This window comes from Diabrotica virgifera, chromosome 5 (genome assembly GCF_917563875.1).
Source record: "Diabrotica virgifera virgifera chromosome 5, PGI_DIABVI_V3a".
In the NCBI taxonomy this organism is placed as follows: domain Eukaryota; kingdom Metazoa; phylum Arthropoda; class Insecta; order Coleoptera; family Chrysomelidae; genus Diabrotica; species Diabrotica virgifera.
In genome coordinates, this window is record NC_065447.1 from 6,861,559 (window position 1) to 6,882,104 (window position 20,546).

The 20,546-nt window shown below is 33.7% G+C and overlaps 1 protein-coding gene across 2 annotated transcripts in view; it reads left to right on the forward strand.

Moving 5' to 3' along the window:
* The window catches only part of LOC114340744 (zinc finger protein castor homolog 1-like), a 365,464-nt gene that overhangs the window by 86,299 nt on the left and 258,619 nt on the right, over positions 1-20,546 (forward strand). The window lies entirely within an intron of this gene.

Here is a 20,546-nt window from a genome sequence, read left to right on the forward strand (position 1 = left end):
TCCGTCAGGGCACCGGACCAAGGGTATGACGGATAATCGAAAAGACGGTTAACAGAACGTTAAAAAAATTCATAGTACAACTCTCAAATTTTATTTGTATGTTTTGTTTAATAGTATAAGAGGGATCTGTGTTTGTCCAATCCAATTAATTTGGTTTAGAATATTCTGAAATCTTGTTTGTTTTACTGTTAATTCAAATTTTGCAATGAAGAATTTCTTAATCCGCGTAAGATCATACAATCTACTTTATAGTCTTCTTCTTGTCGAGAATTCCACTCAATGAATTGTTGCATGTGCGGTGCAGCTTCTCTGGCATCTTTACGCAAATCTTTGTTTGTACAAATGCCATGGTAGCTTCACTGTACATTTCAACGAATTTCGTTTGGCTTATCGCAATGCTCAAGACTCAATGCTAACAAAATGAATAATTGATGATGTACGGACCCTGACGGTTAACAGAGGTGACGGTTAATGGAGAGACGGATAATCGAGGTTCCACTGTATTGTATTTAGTGTTTTTGAAGTGATTGGTATATATTAAATTTAAATATGTCTACCATTCAAAAAAGTGCTTGGATAAAGTGTTTTCCCGAGTTAAAGCTAAGTGGAGACAAAGTATTTTGCAAGGCCTGTTCCAAACTCGTAAGTTACATTCATTTTCACATTTCATTTTTTAAATGAGGAACTGACAAACAAAAGCATCATGTCCCACAAAAAAAAATTTTTCTGGAAAGAGTGTTTTTATTCGACAAATTCGCTTTTACTTCTATAAAGACGGACATAGAGAGAAGCATCAAAATTTTTACCAGATCTAATAAAGTCATTAGAACAAAGGAATTTACAATTAAGTGATTCGGTTAATCTTGTTAACACTTTTTCTGCTCATTGTCAAAAAATTCCCGGAAATACAGGGATTACAATTAGAAATACATTAAAAATGTTTTAGAAAAAAATGAGGGCTTCGATTGTTTGAGGAAAGTTGTACGTATTTTTGAAGGCAACTTTTCTGAAGATCTTACGACTTGGCAAATTAGTTTACTGCCTAAATTAAAATATTGTCCTATAACATCAGTAGATGTAGATTAACATCAGTAGATGTAGAATAACTTTTTCTGTGTCACGTTTTTAGTGATAGAAGGCAAAAGTTGCTAGTTGAAAATTTTGAAAAATATTTGATTATAAATTCATACTATAATTTAGATTCTTAATTTAATTATAATATCAGTTTTTGTGTGTCATTTCATTTGTTTTTATGTGAAAAATTAATATGTATTAAACATAAATGTAGGTTGAATTTTTTAAACATAAATGTTTATATTTAATATATTGTTTTATTTTTGAGTATTTTTAATATGCATTTGCATATTTAGACAAATTTAGAAAAAATACCTGCATATTTGCAGTAAAAGTAATGCATATTTTGGTAATGTTGTGTTGCATATATTCCGTTCTCTAGTTATAACTATGACTGGTTGTTTCAGTAAACTTACTATACCACTATTTTCATGCTGTTTTCTTAATTATCTTGGAAATTATCATATCTGTTTCAAAATTGATAAAGGCAGAATTGTTCACAATGAAATTTCCTACCAAAAATTTTTAAAAATGCCTAGAGCATGAGGTGGGTATGAAATGTGCAAAGAGCCAATGAAGAACTGTTTTTAATACTGTTTTACGGTTAATTTCAATGTTAAAGCTGCCACCCACCTGCCTCTTGGCAGTTTGAACATTTAATTTAAGCGAAAAATCAATGTTTCTTTTCAAATAAATTTTTTTTCTATTTTCAGAAAGCGGTAAAACGTATTTTGAATTAAATAAAATACATAGGTACATACTTTTTTTCGTGTGAATTAATTTAATTGAAAAAATACTTTTTTGGCCACCCTGTATAAATAATTATGATAATGTTTATATTAGGTACTGAAAAGAGAATTCAATATCTAACCTTTCAAGTGAGCTATCACACGACCCCTATTCTCATTTAAAAAATCATCGATTACGTCGTCACGCCCAGATGGATGACGTCACTAGTATGATATATACATTTGCTAAAAAATCGTAGTTCAAAAACAAAGATCGGCCTGTTTCGGGATTTATTTCCAAAATCGGCCATTCATGAAAAAATGAATTTATTCCAACCTTTACTTGCTCACTGTATATAGCTGTTGGATCGTCCAGATAGAAAATATTGATTTTTATTATTGTTACTGTCTTTTTATCAGTTTTTGGTAGATTCCACGGTCCACGGGGCAGTGTTTAGACGTATCTCCATTAATATAAATTGTTTAAAGAAATTCAAATTTCTTCTATCTAACTTTCTTGTCTAATTGGCAGTTTCGTCAGTGTTTATATAAACGTCACAATCAATTAACTTTCTTATAACAAACCATAACCCCGAGCTTCTGTGCGCCCACTTTATTTAACTAAAACAAAAAATTTAATTAAACCAAAAAACCTGCTCCTCCAAAACTCGTTCACATAAATTGGTCCGAATTAAGATTTTTCGCGTAGGTCGCCACAAACATTTTTTAAATATTAATAAAAATATTTAACAGCAACTAACTCGTTTATTTGCTGTATTTTCCGAAAAAAATTACCATCCAAAGTGCCTTCTTATCGATGCACAATAATTTTGCTATTTTACGTTAAAAATTCTCGTTTGGCTCATTGGCTTGGCCACTTAATACGAAAATTATTCTTCATAATACAGAAATTATGGAAAAAATCCGGACTGCTATAATCTTCCAAATTTAGTTTTACGGGGTTGTCAAGTCTACAGACTCTTTATGTTTTACATAAAAAGTTCGTCATATTTATGAATTATTATTATTATAGGTGATAGAAAAAGAAGTAACAGTAGCCATCAGACAAATAGAGTATAGAAAGGCACCGGGACTTGATGAAATTCCTGCAGAACTGCTGAAGCTATTAGATGCAGAACAAATAAAAATAATAACTGAAATATTTAATGACATATACTTCAAGGCAGGAAAAATACCAGCAGAGTGGCTCAAATCTAAGTTCGTACCGTGGCCCAAAAAACCAGGAGCAAAAGTTTGTGAAGACTATAGGACCATAAGCCTAATGAGCCATCTGCTGAAGCTGGTTTTAAAAGTCATCCACAATAGAATTTGAAAAAAATGCGAAGAACAAATTGCGCCCAATCAGTTTGGATTTGTGAACGCCGTTGGTACGAGGGATAGATAGATAGTTAGATAGATGGGAGGCTTTATTTAGCGTGCAGGTATTGTTCCAGAAATGTAGAAATGTCAGCTGTGATGTTTTTACATACCTAATTGACTACAAGAAGGCTTTCGATAGAGTCAGGCATGAACAAATGATGGAAGTCTTGAAGAGGACAGGGATGGACGGAGGAGACCTGAAAATAATAGCTAACCTGTATTAGAATCAATCAGCAGTGCTCCGAATAAATGGAGAATATACAGATCAGGTCAAAATCTTGAGGGTAGTGAGACAGGGATGCATAAATGCAAATAATTTGTGAATTAGTGTTCGAAATATTCGAATATCCCCTTATTCACCAGATCTGGCTCCGTTCGACTGCCATGTATTTCCTCAACTCAAACGACATCTAAAGTTTCGGTAACTTTCTTCCAACGAAGAGGTGATAAAAGCTGTGGAGGCCTAGTTTGCAGAGAGCAAGATAAAATTTTTTATTTGAAAGGTCTAGAGTTCTAGAGGCGTATCCAATTATGAGGATAGTAAGAACTTTTTAGTTCAGCCTCGTAAAGGTCTACGTTTTAATTAAAAACTCGTTGTTTCTAGTTCGTTTTTTTAATACAAGCAACACTGACAAAACCTTACCTCCATATAAAAATTCTTGATAAATTTTGGTACGAAACTATTACCAGAGGAGAACATTTGCATCTGTCATTCCTAATAACGGTTATAAATTATAAATTCTTCAAGATTCAAATTACAAAATTTAATTTGCGATATCAGTATGAATAGTATGATCTAACTGTACGTGTAATTTAAATAAATGGACTCAGTGTGAGATATACTGCGAAGAAGAGTTTCCTACAGTACGCAGTTAAAGAAATAATTGCTGGTAGGCTGTGGTAAAGACAAAAGTGTTTGTATATTATGTATTTGCGGATGTAATGATGTTTATATAGTTTCTATAGAAACAAGAAGTGTCCTGAGTGTTAAATCGGAGAAATATAAGATTTGAAAAATGTTCATGGCATCAAGATGACAGTAGGTTTTAATTTTAATCGTTGGGCTAAAAAGTTCGTAAGCTAACATAGAAAAAAATTGTTGATAAAATATGATTTTATTTATTATAATTTTATTCAATATCTTATGTAGTTACCCTCGAGGGAGATACAATGATTACAGCGGTCATACAACTTTTCAATACCATTTTTATAATACAATTTGTTTTTAGCTTCTTTCGGCTATCTTCATTAGTGCTGAATTTCGTTACAGCTAGCATTCTCTTGAGGCCAGTGAATAGGTGGTAAGTCTCTGGGAGCCATATCTGGTGAATACGGTGGCTGCGAAAGCAATTCGAAGGCCAATTCATGAAATTTTGCCATCGTTTTCATTGATTTGTAACACGTTGTCTTGATGAAATAGCACTTTCTTCTTCTTCAAATGGAGGCGTTTTTCGCGATTTCGTGCTTTAAACGCTGCAATAATGCAATGTAATAGTCGATGTTAATGGTTTTTCCCTTTTCAAGATTTTCAATTAATATGATCCCAAAATACTAATGCCGTAACTTTGGCAGCAGACTGTTGCATCTTTCCATGCAAGCTTTGGAGTCTGTTTTCCCACCCACTTTTCACATAGCTTTCCCATACCCAAATATTCATATCCAACCCTAACCCGTTTCTTTGATATCTTTAGAGTTTCAGATCTCCCGAACAACTTCACTTTATAATCCGGTCTATATAGACATTTCAAATAACAAAAATTGCCGGAGAGCCAAATTTTGGTGGAGAGCTAGGGTGTACCATAACAAATAAAGTTTAAAAAGTCCCCATCGATCCCATGTGTGCGTCAAAAGTTATTGGGGGTCAAAGGTCAAAATTTGAGATTTTTTGGATTTTTTTCGAAAACGGTAAGTTTTATCAAAAAAAAAACCTTAAACCAAAGTTGTAGATCTTAAAATTCTCTACAAAAATAGTCCTTACTATTTTTTTCCTAAGAGTTGCCATTCCTGAGATATCGCGATTCAAAGAGTCACATTATACATGATATGCACACGTTTCCACACCACCTGTGAGGTAGTGTACTCGGCGCGTTTTTTACCGTGGTTTCCCCTGTAGGCCTACTCCACTAACTGTTTTGACAATTTTAGGATAATTTAAGGAAACAATACCGGTCAAGTTCTAGATATTACCTTATTATTGATATTGATTATTGATATTGTTATTGATTATTAGGTTAACTATTGTTTTGATTTCTTTAGATATTTTAATCAGATTCATATTCTTGAAAGTCTACTTCAACAGTCTTCTTCGATTTCATCTTCTTCCTCTTCCTCTTGCTGGATGTTCAAAAATTGTTCAAATGTGACTGAGTCATTGGTCTCTTCATTAAAATCACAGGAGTCTTCCTCTGTTGTACACAGACCTTGGCAGTTGGTACACACTAGAAAACACAGCAACCCGACTTTTTTACATCCACATTTGGCACTACAACCTTTTTTGCAATTGCAAAAAATAGTGTAAGGAGTTTTTCTGGAGCAGGTGGGAGTACGGTTTTAATCGGTTCCAGAGTATTATCTATTATTTTCCAACCCCAGTCTTCTGGATTCAGTTCATTGCCTAGCCATGTTTGAACGTGATAATATACTCGATACAAATGTTGAAAAGCAGATGCTGATGTTGGAGGAAGACATGATAGTTGTACTTGTTTCTTGTTTCGCGTATTTTTTACAAAAGTTAAGTATCGGCATTTATCAAGACAAATAATTTTTTTTGGAGCTCCATAAACCGCAAGAAGAAAGCGAATTCCTTCCGTAATTATTGTTTGCGGTGTAGAATCAAGTTCTGTAAAAACTTTACAGCATAGTCAGTCAAATCTTTTTTTTTTCGAATAATTTAAGTACTGACGTTTTGCCCCTTCTGTACATTGCGGACGTAGTGTCGCAGCCGGTTATCGCATGTAAAAATAAAATGTACTTTTGGCATTTGGGATAAGCCGATAAACTATTTGAAGAATATATCTCTGTTCGCTGTTGAGCCCTTCCAGGTTTCAGAAAATAAATAACTTTATCTACTGGAGTCCTTGCAGTAATCAGTACCAACAAATCAACATCTTCACCAACTACAATTGTGTTTGTTGCCTTAAATTTTTCAATTAGTGTCTCAATTATAAGGACTTCTGCGTCATTTTTAGCTTGTTTCACTTCAATATTCAATATGTAAAAGTTTATTGCAAATAAAGCAAAATTGAGACATTTTTAAAACTATAAAATTGTACAAATAACGGTAACGGTACTAAATTGTAGACGCTTGTAATAAGTACTTATATTCACTTGAACTGAACCTTTAGCACTAAAAGAAACAGATAATATTATGAACCAGACCTACGGACAATACTGTAGCCATTGCCTATAATAGACAATCTGTTCTTTCTTAAACAATGGTATAGCTAAATGTTTTTCAAGGCCACGTGGATAGGGGAAATTCAGTTTGGGACTGATTACCTTTTGAAGAAATATTTTCAGAATAGTATAATATACTATATAAAAGGGACACAAATAGGCATTTATACTTGTCTTAAGGGCCACATATGTATATACGTGGCTTATATGTGCATATAATGTATAAAGTAACTTTTAAAATCGCGATATCTCAGGAATGGTAACTCTTAGGAAAAAAATTGTAAGGACTATTTTTGTAGAGAATGTTAAGATCTACAACTTTGGTTTGAGGTTTTTTTTGATAAAACTTACCGTTTTCGAAAAAAATCCAAAAAATCTTAAATTTTGACCTTTGACCCCGAATAACTTTTGACGCACACATGGGATCGATGGGGACTTTTTAAATTTTATTTGTTATGGTATACCCTAGCTCTCCACCAAAATTTGGCTCTCCGGCAATTTTTGTTATTTGCCAAGCATTTTGATGTCTAAGTTGACCGGATTATTTACGGTTATCCAAAATTATTTTGTTAACTTTTTTGATGTTTTCGTCGGTAACTAGCTCTTTAGAGCGCCCACTGCGTGCATCGTCCTTGGTGCCCATTTCGCCTCGATTAAACTTAGCAAACCAATTCTCAGCGGATGATTTTCGTGGTGCAGAGTCCGAATAACGTTTTTTTGGCACAAAAAAAGTATTTTGCACCATAGTATTTTTTGCGCCTAAAAGCAGTGCTTTATTAAGACACGAAATTCTTTTTTATCCGTTTTTTTTAAACTAAAATAAATTGCTTCACTCAAAAATATTATATCTCATAAACTAATAGTTTGACAGCTGTCAAATTTATACACGCATCTTTTGAAGGTTAGGGCTGACTAAAAATCATATGGATTTAATACCAGTAGTGCCATCTATGTGTCAACCTACGAAATTTCCATCCCATTTAAATATGTATGATCGAAGCGAAGATCGGTGGGATATTCGCATTTTATCAATGAAATTCGATATTTTTAAGACATTCCAGAAGCCGCTACAGATAAAATGTTTTAACAACCCATTAATTATTCAGAATTAGTCGATGGATATTAGTACAGGTAAAATAATTAAGACCATAATGATTTAATGAGTGAAATTTAAAGTTTTTTCTACTTTAATGACAAAAAAAGCAAGCTCATTAACAGAACCCACTTAAAAATTATTTTGCATATCATATTTGAAACATTATTTGGTTGAAAAATCTCATTTTTGTTGGCAAAAAATATATTAATTTGTCTGGACTAAATTACTGTTCTGTTTATCTTAAAAGGGATATGTTACTATCAACATTCACACAGTGTTGCCAAACTGAATTTTGTTATTTTGAGTGTAAATTTTCCCAGCGATCTCCGAGGGTACAATAACGTTCTAAACGGCACCTGTTTGTTTTTTCTTTCTGTAAATAATTATTTTATTCCAATTTATGTTAATCTTATCTATTTGTTAACTTTTTGTTTTGTTTTACTATTTTTCTTCTAAAAATAGTTGGCGCTCAATGTTTCTATCAGCTAAAAATATTCTGTTTAATTTTTCACGTATTTTGATTCTTCTTTCTATATTCAAACCCAATACGGAAGCCCAAAACGGAAGAGAACTGATAGACGAATCCTCTTGCCATGAATTTATCATCGTGCCATGCTTATGGAATAATCCTATCACGCTCAAACAGCGATCAAATATGTACCTACATATTTGGTTCTTACGTAATCCACGCGCAGCATTTTCTGATTTAATAAAAAACGAGGTGGGTGACTGAAAACCTGTCGAAATGTATAGAAATGTTACAAACATGCCTTGTTATTATTTCTTCAAATTTGAAATTCAAATTTTTAAATTATATACGTTAATATGATTGATTGGTGTAATTATAGGCTCGAGCTTGTGAAGAAAAATTATCAATTTCGGTTATAAAAAAGTCGACTCGAAAACATGAATGTCTTGCTATTTTAACAAGATGGAGATTTTAGTCGCAGGTGTGAATTTGGTATTTCCCATTTATTTGAATAGCCTCGATGGTCCTAATGCAGTTTCTTCAAGAAATCCTCCAAGGGTTGATTGAATAATTTTAGATTGTTTATTTTTGTTCAATTTTTCTCATTCGGAAAATAGTAGGTATTGTATTTTTCACTGTATCAAATTATAAAGTCTGAACCTCATTTTTAAAAACCATTACTTAATTCAGCCCTTAGTAATAATTTCTCCTTCTGACTCTACTCCACTTCTTTAGAAACAAGGACATTCTTAGACACTCTAAACAAAAATCTTTCTCTCTCTGGTTTTGATTCTGGAAGAAAATACACGGTTCTCTCTGATTCCGCCTCTCGTAATAAACAGACGCCTTCTCTCCTTGGGAACTCGTTTATAAACGCAAATTGTGACGTGTACATCTGGATCCGCAAAACACAATCAGATAGACAAGACATCCCGGTTTTTCGACATCGCTTGATGACTCCGAAGAGCTGTACTGTTTGCATTTCTCATTATTTTTTTATATAGTTTGGAAACCATCTAGATTTAGCCATACATCTATCACTCACTCCCTCTAAGGGGAAAATTGACTCATCCCAGATATCTACGGTATCAAAAGGATCGAGCTCTGGTGGGACTCTTTCCGTGTTATCGAGCCCTAGGTGACTTGGTATGCTGGAGTATCTCCCAAAAATTTTTGTACACATCTGGCCGACGAGAGTAGAGAGTAGTATAGCTTTCTGCATGGTTTTATAAAGATGTTTATTTAGACCCAGCTCTTTTATGTTTTCGAGGAGGTTCTTCGGAATGACTTCAGTAGTAGACATAATAATAAGTATTGTCTGGATACTTTGCATTATCCATTGTCTTCTTATTTGAATTTCCAGATCTCTGTACTTTGCGATGTTTTCAGTAAATTTAGTACGTAGAATATTGTTGTTTAGGTATCACCACATCAATTAGTGTTGTTTGTCTTGTTAATTTATTAACTAGTACGAGATCTGGTCTATAATGTCCCCTGTTTGATCTGTATTGGCACTTGTCGTTTTGGACCTGACAATCTTTGACGATATATTTCAGGTAATTTTTGGTTTGTATAACCTGATCCTGAGTGGCTAGTAATGAACCTTCAGTTTCAGGGTACATCTTTCCTGATGGCAACCAATAGTAGTTCGACGCTGTATTGTCGACATCGTCTTGGCTGACCTAATTGGGATGTCGCCTGTGCAGAGGTTTACCCTCCAGTGAAACTCACACTGTTGCCTTTAGCTGTGTTGTCTATGCAGATTCAATAACCAATCTATTCAACTTCATCAAATGAAATCGACAAAGCAGAGTCAAAATGAGCATCAGAATCATTCACTACCAAGTTATCCATCAATTCCACTTCATGTGGCCAGAAGCCAGTCGACAAACTGGTTACACCTTTATAGACCTCTAAGTATGGATCAGCCCCTAAATATAGAGCGCATATCAATGGTTTACAGTTTAAATTTCCCCCTCTATTTAATCAACAACATTTTAGCATCTAAAGAAAATATACAGTCTATGACAACTGCTGTGATTGAGTTTGAGTCTCCTTCTACGGTTGTGGTTTAATGTTAGGCATTCGTAAGTGTTGGGGGGCCATTGTACTTTTCGACACGTAGGATCCTTCAGTAGGTAAAGCAGGTCACTAACAGTAGAAACTAGATATGTATAAACGTACAGAGGATGCAATAAAAACGTTTTTATAATGAAATAAATGTTCATTCAGATGGCCACACCCAAATATATAATATGAAGAACAATACATCGATATTGATAAATATTTATAAGCTTACGCTTACGCGACATTAAAAAAACGCTTAATCGTTTCTACGAGTTAATAATATTATCATGATTATTATTAAATATGGAAAACTGACACAAATTAGTCGAGTCCATTAATTTGTACACAATAAAAGCTATTGGAAAAGAGATCTACTGAATATTAATATGACAAATGAACAACTTTTTAGATACCACTTCCTTATTACGAATAGCTAATAGCACAGAGACGAATTCAGTAATTTTAATTATTACTTATTGGCACCGAGAAAATAATAGCTCAGACTCAATTGTTGTAATAGTAATGTAAATGTTTGATAATATATCAAACCATCAAAGGTCATAATATGTCATTTGTCACCTGTCAAGTTTCAGACGTCAGTCTTCATAATATGTCAAATAACAAACGCTATAAAGACAAATATGTCAAAAGAATAATCTTTTGTATTTTAGTGTATAAATTCTTTTAAAGTCTTTTTCTTTTTTTGTGTAGACATGACTGCCTGTTTTTCAATGTGCCTCCAGTAAGTTGTTATTCCACTGTTTTCGTGGTCTTCCCACTGATCGTCTTCCTATTGGGGAACCGTCCCTAGCCATCCTTACTACTCTGTTTGTTGTCATTTGGCTTATGTGGTCGTTCAATTCTACTCTTCTGTTTTTTACCCAGTTATTAATGTTGTCCACCTTGCATCTCCGTCGTATATCTGCACTTCTAGCTCTATCCGATAGTGTCTTACCATCGATTCTTCGAAGGGTTTTCTTCTCTGCTGTTTCTAGCATTCTTTTGGTCTGATGACTGTTTTTTAAATTCCTATATTTCTTTTAAAGTGTGTCGCTAAATTCATTGTAATTTTGTCAATTTCAATTTAGTTTCTTTTTCCGGTAGCCGTCCATTATAAGATTATTCTGTAGCTAATCTAATTAGCTTATTGCACATTTCCTCTTTATTTATGTTACCCATTGCAGAACTCTGAAACCCTACACTGCCTTTTATAGATTTAGTAGATGATATCAGATATTTTTGGAGTCACTTTTGGAGCCATTTGGTGCTGGTGTAGCGTTGTAGATTTTGTTAATCTACTGAGTTATCTGTATTGCCACAATAGCTTAATACTTATAGCTCGTAAGGACCACCATATTGCGTATCTATGCCCTGTATTGATCCGCTTAGGTTCAGCAGCACTCATGTTAATTTCTCTTGCATAATACAAGATTAGAAGTGGTTAAAGAATATAAATATCTAGGAGCAACAATCACAAATTACAACAAAATAGAGCGAGAAGTAGAAACGCGAAGAATGACAGGAAACAGATCTTTCTTTGCAATGCAGCATCTAATGAAGTTAAAACTTCTTTCACGAGGTTCAAAAATCCAGATATATAAGACCATTATACGACCCTGTCGCGTATTATAGCGAATTATAGAGAATGCTTTATCGTATTATACAGGGTGTTTGGTAAAGAATGGGCCATACCTTAACCATAGATTCCTGAGCTTAAAATAGGTCGATTTAAGCTAACTTACCGTAGTACGAAAGTTGACAATAACCGAAATACAGAAAGTTAAACTTTTATTTTATTTATTCTTGAATATTTCCTGACTGGCATGAGGTAACAATACGAAATTTGGTAAGCAGGGATTTTTTGGAACGAGAAATCTAAATTCGGCACCAAATGTGTTGTTAATTGCATGAGTTGTTAGCTCATGCCTGTCAGGAAATATTCAAGAATAAATAAAATAAAAGTTTCTATATTTCGGTTATTATCAACTTTCGTACTAAGCTACTAAGGTAAGTTAGCTTAAATCGACCTATTTTAAGCTCAGGAATCTAAGGTTAAGCTATGGCCCATTCTTTACCAAACACCCTGTATAAGACATAACATAAAAAAATTTAAAGCACTCATGGGAGTGCCGACAGAAGTCAAAACTTCTTATAGTATGATTAATTATTTATATGGGAAATAAGCCACAATTAAAATGAAAAAAATAATTTTATTAACGTTTCGACGCCCAAATCGGGTGCCGTTGTATATTTTTATTTTTATATTTCTTATAGTATCTAAATTACGAGCTCAATGCTTTTTCCCCATCCAAAAAGAAGTGCTATACCTATATTATATACTCGTTGCGTACGTTCTATGCTATTTATGTATACATATACATAAGTACGAAATTTAGTTCGGCAAAGTGATGACGGTCGCAAACACAATACTTTTTCCCTATCTAAAAAGTGAAAAACGTCCCTAAAAAAGTTTTCACTTCAAAAATTTATTTCGTCGAAGCAATGATGGTCGCTAATTCAACACTTTTTCTCCATCTAAAAAGAGCACGACGTCTCTAAAGAAGTTTTCACTTCAAAAATGTATTTCGTTAAAGCAATGATGGTCGCTAATTAATTACTTTTTCCCCATCGAAAAAGTGCAAAACGTCCCTAAAGAAGTTTTTACTTCAAAAATTAGTTCGTCGAAGCAATGACGGTCGCGATGACGGTCGCTAATTCAATGCTTTTTCCCCATCTAAAAAGGGCACAACGTCCCCAGAGAAGTTTTCACTTCAAAAATTTATTTTCGTCGAAGCAATGACGGTAGCTAATTCAATATTTTTCCCCATTTAAAAAGGGCAAAACGTCCCTAAGAAAGTTTTCACTTCAAAACATTATTTCGTCGAAGCAATGACGGTCGCGATGACGGTCGCTAATTCAATACTTTTTCCCTATCTAAAAAGTGCACAACCTCCCTAAAGAAGTTTTCACTTCAAAAATGTAGCAGAGACTTGGAGGTCATACTGCCAGGACGACCAACATAACCAATGTACCTTAAAATAGAGAGAAAAAGAGCTTAAATCATCAATAGCAACCATAGACTGACTGAAATATTAATAAATCAAAGAATAGGTAAACAATAAATATTAAGTTAGTTGCAAATAAAACAGTCAACTCGTTTACAACAAAAAAGAAGAACAACAAAAAGTGTTGACTACTTCCACATAACCGAATCTTTAAACAAGTGTCAAACAGTCTTGTATAAACGTATATCATCTCTAAAATATATCGTGAGAAACGCCAAATATTAAATATTAATCATTCTTATGACACAACTATTAAGGTGTTTTGCCTTGTTTGTTGTGGTTTCGGAATAATTTTAATAATAGCAATCCCAAACGTAGGCAGCCAGGTATAATTTTTGGAGATTAGCATGTAAAAATGTGGAGCAAACAGAATTGGGCAATTTTCAGTACCTATTAGATCTAGAAGTCAACTAAAGTGTGGTTTTTTTCTTGATTGAAATTTATGGTACGTGCTGTAGGCTAGTCTGAATTTATCGTTAGATATTTTAAGAGTCGAAATCAATCTTAAAATTAGTTTATTACGAAACAAAAGTGATTGTTCGCGTATACAATAATATTCAGTTATGTCTATATGTAGTGATAGACTTGGAGGACTTAAAAAGGGGTTACAATCTAATTGGCAATATAGTTTGTTGCTGCTCCATATCGACACAAAACTTTAAAAACCAGACCTTAACAGTCAGAAGGACCCAGTCATAACCCGCAAGTACTAACAAATTATTTTTGATGCAAATTTGATGAAAACCTCATGAAAGAAAATTTTTCATAAAATGTAGTATGTTCCAGGGGTATTCCTGCACCTCCCAGGGGTGTAGTAAGTTCCCGAAGATAGGCGCCCCCATTTGGATGTACACTCAAAAAACTTTAGTTCGTAATATTGATTAACAGTGATTACTGAATAGTATTTCGTTGTCACAACAATTTAATTTGTTGTTTCAAGGAACTTTTAGACATTGACGGATGTATTTGGTTATTGTCACAATTATTGAATAATAATTGTGAGAATAACTAGAGTACATTAATCAATAACACTCAATTTATTCAGCCAATAAGTTAGTTTCGTATATTTAATAAATAATGTTAATTCTGGCAGCAACTCACGTTCTTGATTTCGTAGATGACAAGCAATTACTTTGGTTTATCGTGACAACGTACAGATTTCATTAAAACAATGTACAAATGTTGTTAATATAGAGTAATATATGATTATTGAATATATGTAAATTGATTGTTGTGACAACGAATGCATTAATCAATCTACTACTGCATTTAATACTCACAATAAATGCGTTTATTGTGACAATAATCGTAGTTGTTGAGACAATAAATGTTTTGCTTGACCATTTGAAAGTTAACGGCTTTTCCTTATAGTGATACCCCTAGCTTCTCTGTGTTACCGAAGTGCCGAAAATAATTGTTGCATTTCGTTTTCAAGTGTAGTCCGTAGTAGAAGGAAGTTTTTGTGTGTCTATTATCGTGAAATTTCGGTCGAATTCTTTTTAAATGTATTAATTTTTTTCGAATCCTGAGAAAACTAATTATTATTTTTGAAAATTTAAATGCAAAATAAAATATTACAGTATTATCGAGGGTCTGAAGTCCCTGAGAACCTCTATAATGATTATTTTAATAAGTCACAGGGGTGGAAAAGAAAAAATTTAGTATGATTATTAATTTCAAATAGGCATACCATTCAACAGAAACTTTTTGTTTATTCTAAGGGACTTTCTGCCCTCGGTAATAATGTAATATTTTATTCTGCGTTTAAATTTTTCAAAAATACTTATTAGTTTTCTCAGAATTCCAAAGAAAATGAATGCGTTTAAAAAGAATTCGATCGAAATTTTGCACCTGCGCTCTCAATAAGCTGTCACATGACGTACTTTCCCATTAAAAAAAATCAAAGTTACGCCGCGCCTGTCACCTGAAGAGGGATCGTGTAAAGTTCGAAACATTGATGTTATAATATACTTTAATTATTTTAAAAATCGACCTGTCCGAGCGTTTTGTTTATGTGCTAAAAATAAATAAGTTAATAAGGGGGTGGGGGGAGTGTAACACTTATTCCAGTACACTGTATAAGTGAAATCATATGAAAAATCACACAGTGTAAAGTCCTTTAGGTTAACGACAAAAAAGGGGGATTTAAAAAATTATTATTAATCAATTAATATCATACATTGGGCTATTGCATTCAGTAATTATTAATATAAAATACGTTCATAGTAGGAATGAACAAAACTGATTTTAAGAAAGAATAGAATTGCTTGTAAGAAAAACTGTATTTATTGTGGGAATGAACGGAATTAATTGTAACAATAAACTGAAATAATTGTAGAAATAAACGAAATACGTTAGGAGAAATACCACTGTTATTGACACAACGAATAGTCTTCGTCGGTCAATTAACGACGTTGTTGTTTCAATAAATAGTGTCCGTCGACTCAATGAACAGAGTTCGTAATATCAATAAATAGTGTTCGTTGACTCAGTGAACAGAGTTCGTAATACCAATAAAGTGATATTATGGTATACATAATGAATGTTCATCCATTCAATAAACGTAATACATTGGCTCAACGAACGAAAATAATGAATTGATGAACATCGTTTTGTTGTCCCAATAAAACCAAGAATTGGACAAATTTTAAGTATTGCGTTTGTTGTCTGAATTAACATTTTTATTGATATTACGTACATTTTTCGTTGAGTGTACTTTGAGCTCTATACGCTTAACACCAGTACTATTCCATACCCCCAGAGACCATCCGGTAGTGTAGTTGTAACACCCCCCCTTAGGCCGATGCCACATTATGCGTTTTGACCGGATGCGTTGAAAACGCATCCGTTTCCAACGCAACCGGACCGACCTGTCACACTATGCGTTTAGTCTGGTGCAGTTTGTAAGCGCGTACCGATGACTCAAAACGCATCCGTTTCCAACGCAACCGGACCGATCTGTCACACTATGCGTTTTCACCGGATGCGGCGGAAACGCATCCGGTCAAAACGCATAATGTGGCATCGGCCATAGGATCATCCTGGTGACACCCTTGTTGCCGAACTTTTGAATTCATTTGAAAGTATGTCAAGACATACTTTAACTGATCCCAAATAGTATGCTTGTATAACTCGGTAATAAATGAATCTATTACTGCGAAACACTCTCTTCTTTTAATGTTTGCCATAAATTATGCAATTTGACTTTGTCGAACGTCTTGTGATAATCTTTAAAGCAGATGTATAACGGGATATTGAATTCTCTTGACTTCTCGATTATTTGTCTGATATTCAAATTCCCCTCATTGCTAGGTCCAGCATCTTCGTCCAGAGGCAGAAGGCCGTCATCACGATGGCCTGTTAGAGGAATATTTTGTCAACCTAAGAACACTATAGACTCTACTATTGGTCGTAATCTTTCTCTATTTTCTTGTATCTGTTTAGACCTCTGAGAGTTTATCTGGTTAATGACTGACTTTTGCGGGTTGCGATAACTTTGTAGAAAATCCAGCCCAATCTGTTTTTTCACAGGTTTGTATGGCCCCGACTTTGCCAATGAGTTTGACGAAAGATGTTAAACGTTTCGTGACAAGGCTTTGTACTGCCATCCCTTTATTTTGACCATATTTTTCATTAGAAAAATAAAACGCAATACTTTTAAAGCAATCCCTTTTGACTGTGCGAAAGTACCAACCAACTCCTTTGTTTCGAGTGCTGGTGACCCAAGAAACGCTGCATTTCTTTATTTATTATTTGTGTACACAGAATATGGAAATGGAAATTGATACGATTTTGATGGCTGCCAAGGTCGTTCTAACAATTGACACTTTGTAAAATTATCAACATTTTGATTTACAAAACTTCCTATGTCAATTTTGAAGCTTCCGTTACTGCTTTTGTTCAATTCTAGTCCAGAAAACATATTATACATATATAAATGTGTTTGAAACTAAAAACATCTGAATTGCAAATATTAAGATATATGTATATTTTTTTAAATTCTCAGGGGTTTGGCTCCGCCCTTGACTTAAAAAAATGTGTTTTCCACCTACCTCTATCCAAACTATAGGTACATTTCCTGACCTCAATGTAGGGAGCAAAGTCGTACTTTTTCTCCATAGGGAGACAAAGTAGGTACTTTTATTCCCTAGGGAGTAAAAGTAAAGGTGACGTCGTGCTATGTCATTAATGAAATAACTTATTGACGCCCTATACAGTATTCTATTATCTATTATCTATTGCGTAAGTATCTATACATTTTAACATTTATTTATAGAACACCCTGTATTTTGCCGAATGGTGAAAAACACTAAATTGCTATTTTTATTTAACAATGTTTACATTAATAATTTGACTTATATTTGACAGTTGACAATTATACTGTACCTACTTGTTAGTTTTAGTTCTCTAATAAATTTTGTTAGTTAGTTACATAAATAAATTATTTAATAATGAAAAAATGAGTTGTTATTTGAGGGAGTTGGAAAAATCATATGTATAACATGGAAGTAAAGTGCCTTTTCCTCCCTTGAATGATTACTGTCCTCCGCTACGCGTCGCGCAGTAAACTTCATTCTCGGGAGGAAAAGTAGCACTTTGCTCCCATGTTATACAAATAGATATTTTCTATGGATGCCATACAATGTGTAACTTGTCTCACTACCTACATACATTCAAAACGAACGATTCCTCACGCAGTGAGAAAAGTCGGCCATTGCAGTGAGAAATATTTTTTCTCACGGGTTCTCCTACGCATACGGTTTATGTTACATATGATAGCCGTTTCCATGGTAACATGCACAATACAAACACAATCTTGTCAAACAAAATGTGTTGAAGCAAAACCAGGAATTACCTTTTAAAACTGTTCAAGAATAACTGTTAATTAGAATTTTAAATAAATAACGTATATACATTTTAAGAATAATAAATACCTACATGTATATGTATTTTATTTTAATTTATGCATATATAATATACCTAAAAGCAACCAAATTATTTAATTTTGAATTTTGAACTCTTGACAAAACCGCATCCGTAGATAAAGTACAGTGTACCACACATGAGAAAATTACCTATTTCTCCCTCGCTTGATTTGTGGCCCTCGCCTCGTGCCTCGGCTCGTGCCAACAAACTTCTGCGCTCGTGAGAAATATGTCTTTTTTCTCACCTGTTGTACAATATACTATTGTTGAATCACTGCCTCTATATTTATTTTACAAGAGTATCTAGAAAAATTAAAGATACTTTTCATGATTTGCCACGACAACCGTAGCAACTACCTGAATATATTTATGTGATGCCGATACTAACCGTATTTAATGAAAATACGTTAGTTCAACAAGCGTTTCAACATGCACACAACATTACTTCTTGGCAAGAAAATTCATTTACTTGGATTATTTAAACGAAAAAGAAGAAAAGATGGATCTGTGGGTGATTTATCGTATTTGAGAAGTAACGTGTATGTGTCAAGATAGAGAAAATGCGGTAGCTGTAGCTGGAATCGATTTAAATGCTAATATTAACGTCCGACTGATCATCTCGTGTCTGGAATGGCTAGAAAAGAGCTCATTTCAGATTGGCAGATTATAGTATTTAAAACGTTCGGGTGCAGCCTTCGAGTTAAACTGTTCAAATAAACTTATATGAGATTATTTTAATGTTTAACAGGGCCCATTGGCGGGTTTGATAATAAAAATTGGGCGATTATTTTTAATATTCATTTTGGGGTTATAGAATGGTAAAATACTCAATTGTATAAAGTACAAAATGAAAAAGTGTTCAACATTCCAAAAATAAAGGCGTAGTTGCCTCAAAAATCTTCTTCAAAAGCAGAAATGGTGTGGCCATGAAAGAAGACGAATGATCAACAAGGGCCTAAGTAAACGTTTCAATCTATCCCCATCAATCGCAGGAAAAAAAGTAGGAAACGGTGCAATGGAAGATAAAGGTCTAGAAGCAGATAAAACGACAAAAATATTGACAAATGTTTAAAAAAGAATAATATAGGCACTCAGTAACTTATTATTTAAACGTTTCTAGAATAATAAAGAACATACAATTTAATTTATCTCTCTGTAATCATTAATCTCTCTAGCAATAACCAATAGAACTCTCCAATGTTAAAAAACATCTGAGAAAATTAAAACATAAAACGTGCAGTAAATGTTAACATATTATTTAAAAGACCGGTTTTGATATATTATATGAGGCTGAAATATGGACATTATTCCAAAACGAAGAGAGACAACTTGGTATCTTTGACAGAAAATTTCTGGGGATGATTTTTGGGTGCATAAATGAAAATTGTCTATGGCGTCAAAGGTATAACTTTAAATTATACCACCTACTTCCCTCTATCTATTTAAATTCCTCTATTAAATTCTTCTTATCGAGTTAAGGAGTTGTCATTACGAAGAAGATGGATTGATGATATGGAAGAAGATCTTACGATTCTAAGAGTCAGAAGATGGAAGGAAGTTGCTGAGGATCGACTGGAGTGACGACTTCTCTTGCGAGTAGGCTAATATCTACAAAGAATCATCGAGCTAATTACTATGATGATCATGATGAATAAATCCCTCTATTAAATTCTTCTTGTTGAGTTAAGGAGACTCATATGTTCGATTATAGCCAATTATTATGTTAGGACCAAGAAGGCGAAGGATTTCCTGGCTGAGAAATCTACGAACGTGGTTCAACACAACCACTACAAATCTTTTCAGAGCAGCAGTGTGCAAAGTGCAGATTGCCATGATGGTCGCCAACATCCGAAACGGATAGGCACTACAAGAAGAAGATTATGTTAGGAGAAAACGATTCAATGGACATCTTACCTCCGGGCACCAGATCACATCCAGATTTTATTAGCATTCTCACAGCATGCCAGTGATAATCCCGTGTACCTCTTCGCGTGGCACGAAAGCACTAAAAATAAATGAAAAAAGCCATAAAGCTCTCAGAATCTCAAGGGACACCCTTTTATCTACAGCTTGCAAGATATTAGGTCATCTATATTCGTCATTACTTATTATTAGTATTTGTTGAATCAAATAATAATAATATTTGTCATCTTATTGAATTGGTGTTTGTTTATCCGCTTTAACTGCGCCATTTTTACTTAAAAATGTATTTTTCTTAATTGCTAAATAAACATTTTTATGTTAATTTTATTAAAAAACAATCTCGAGAGCGGCTGACAATTTTAAGCACAAATCAAACGGGTACTTACCCCGAAAAGGTTTTTTGCTGTTCTCACCTACAACAAA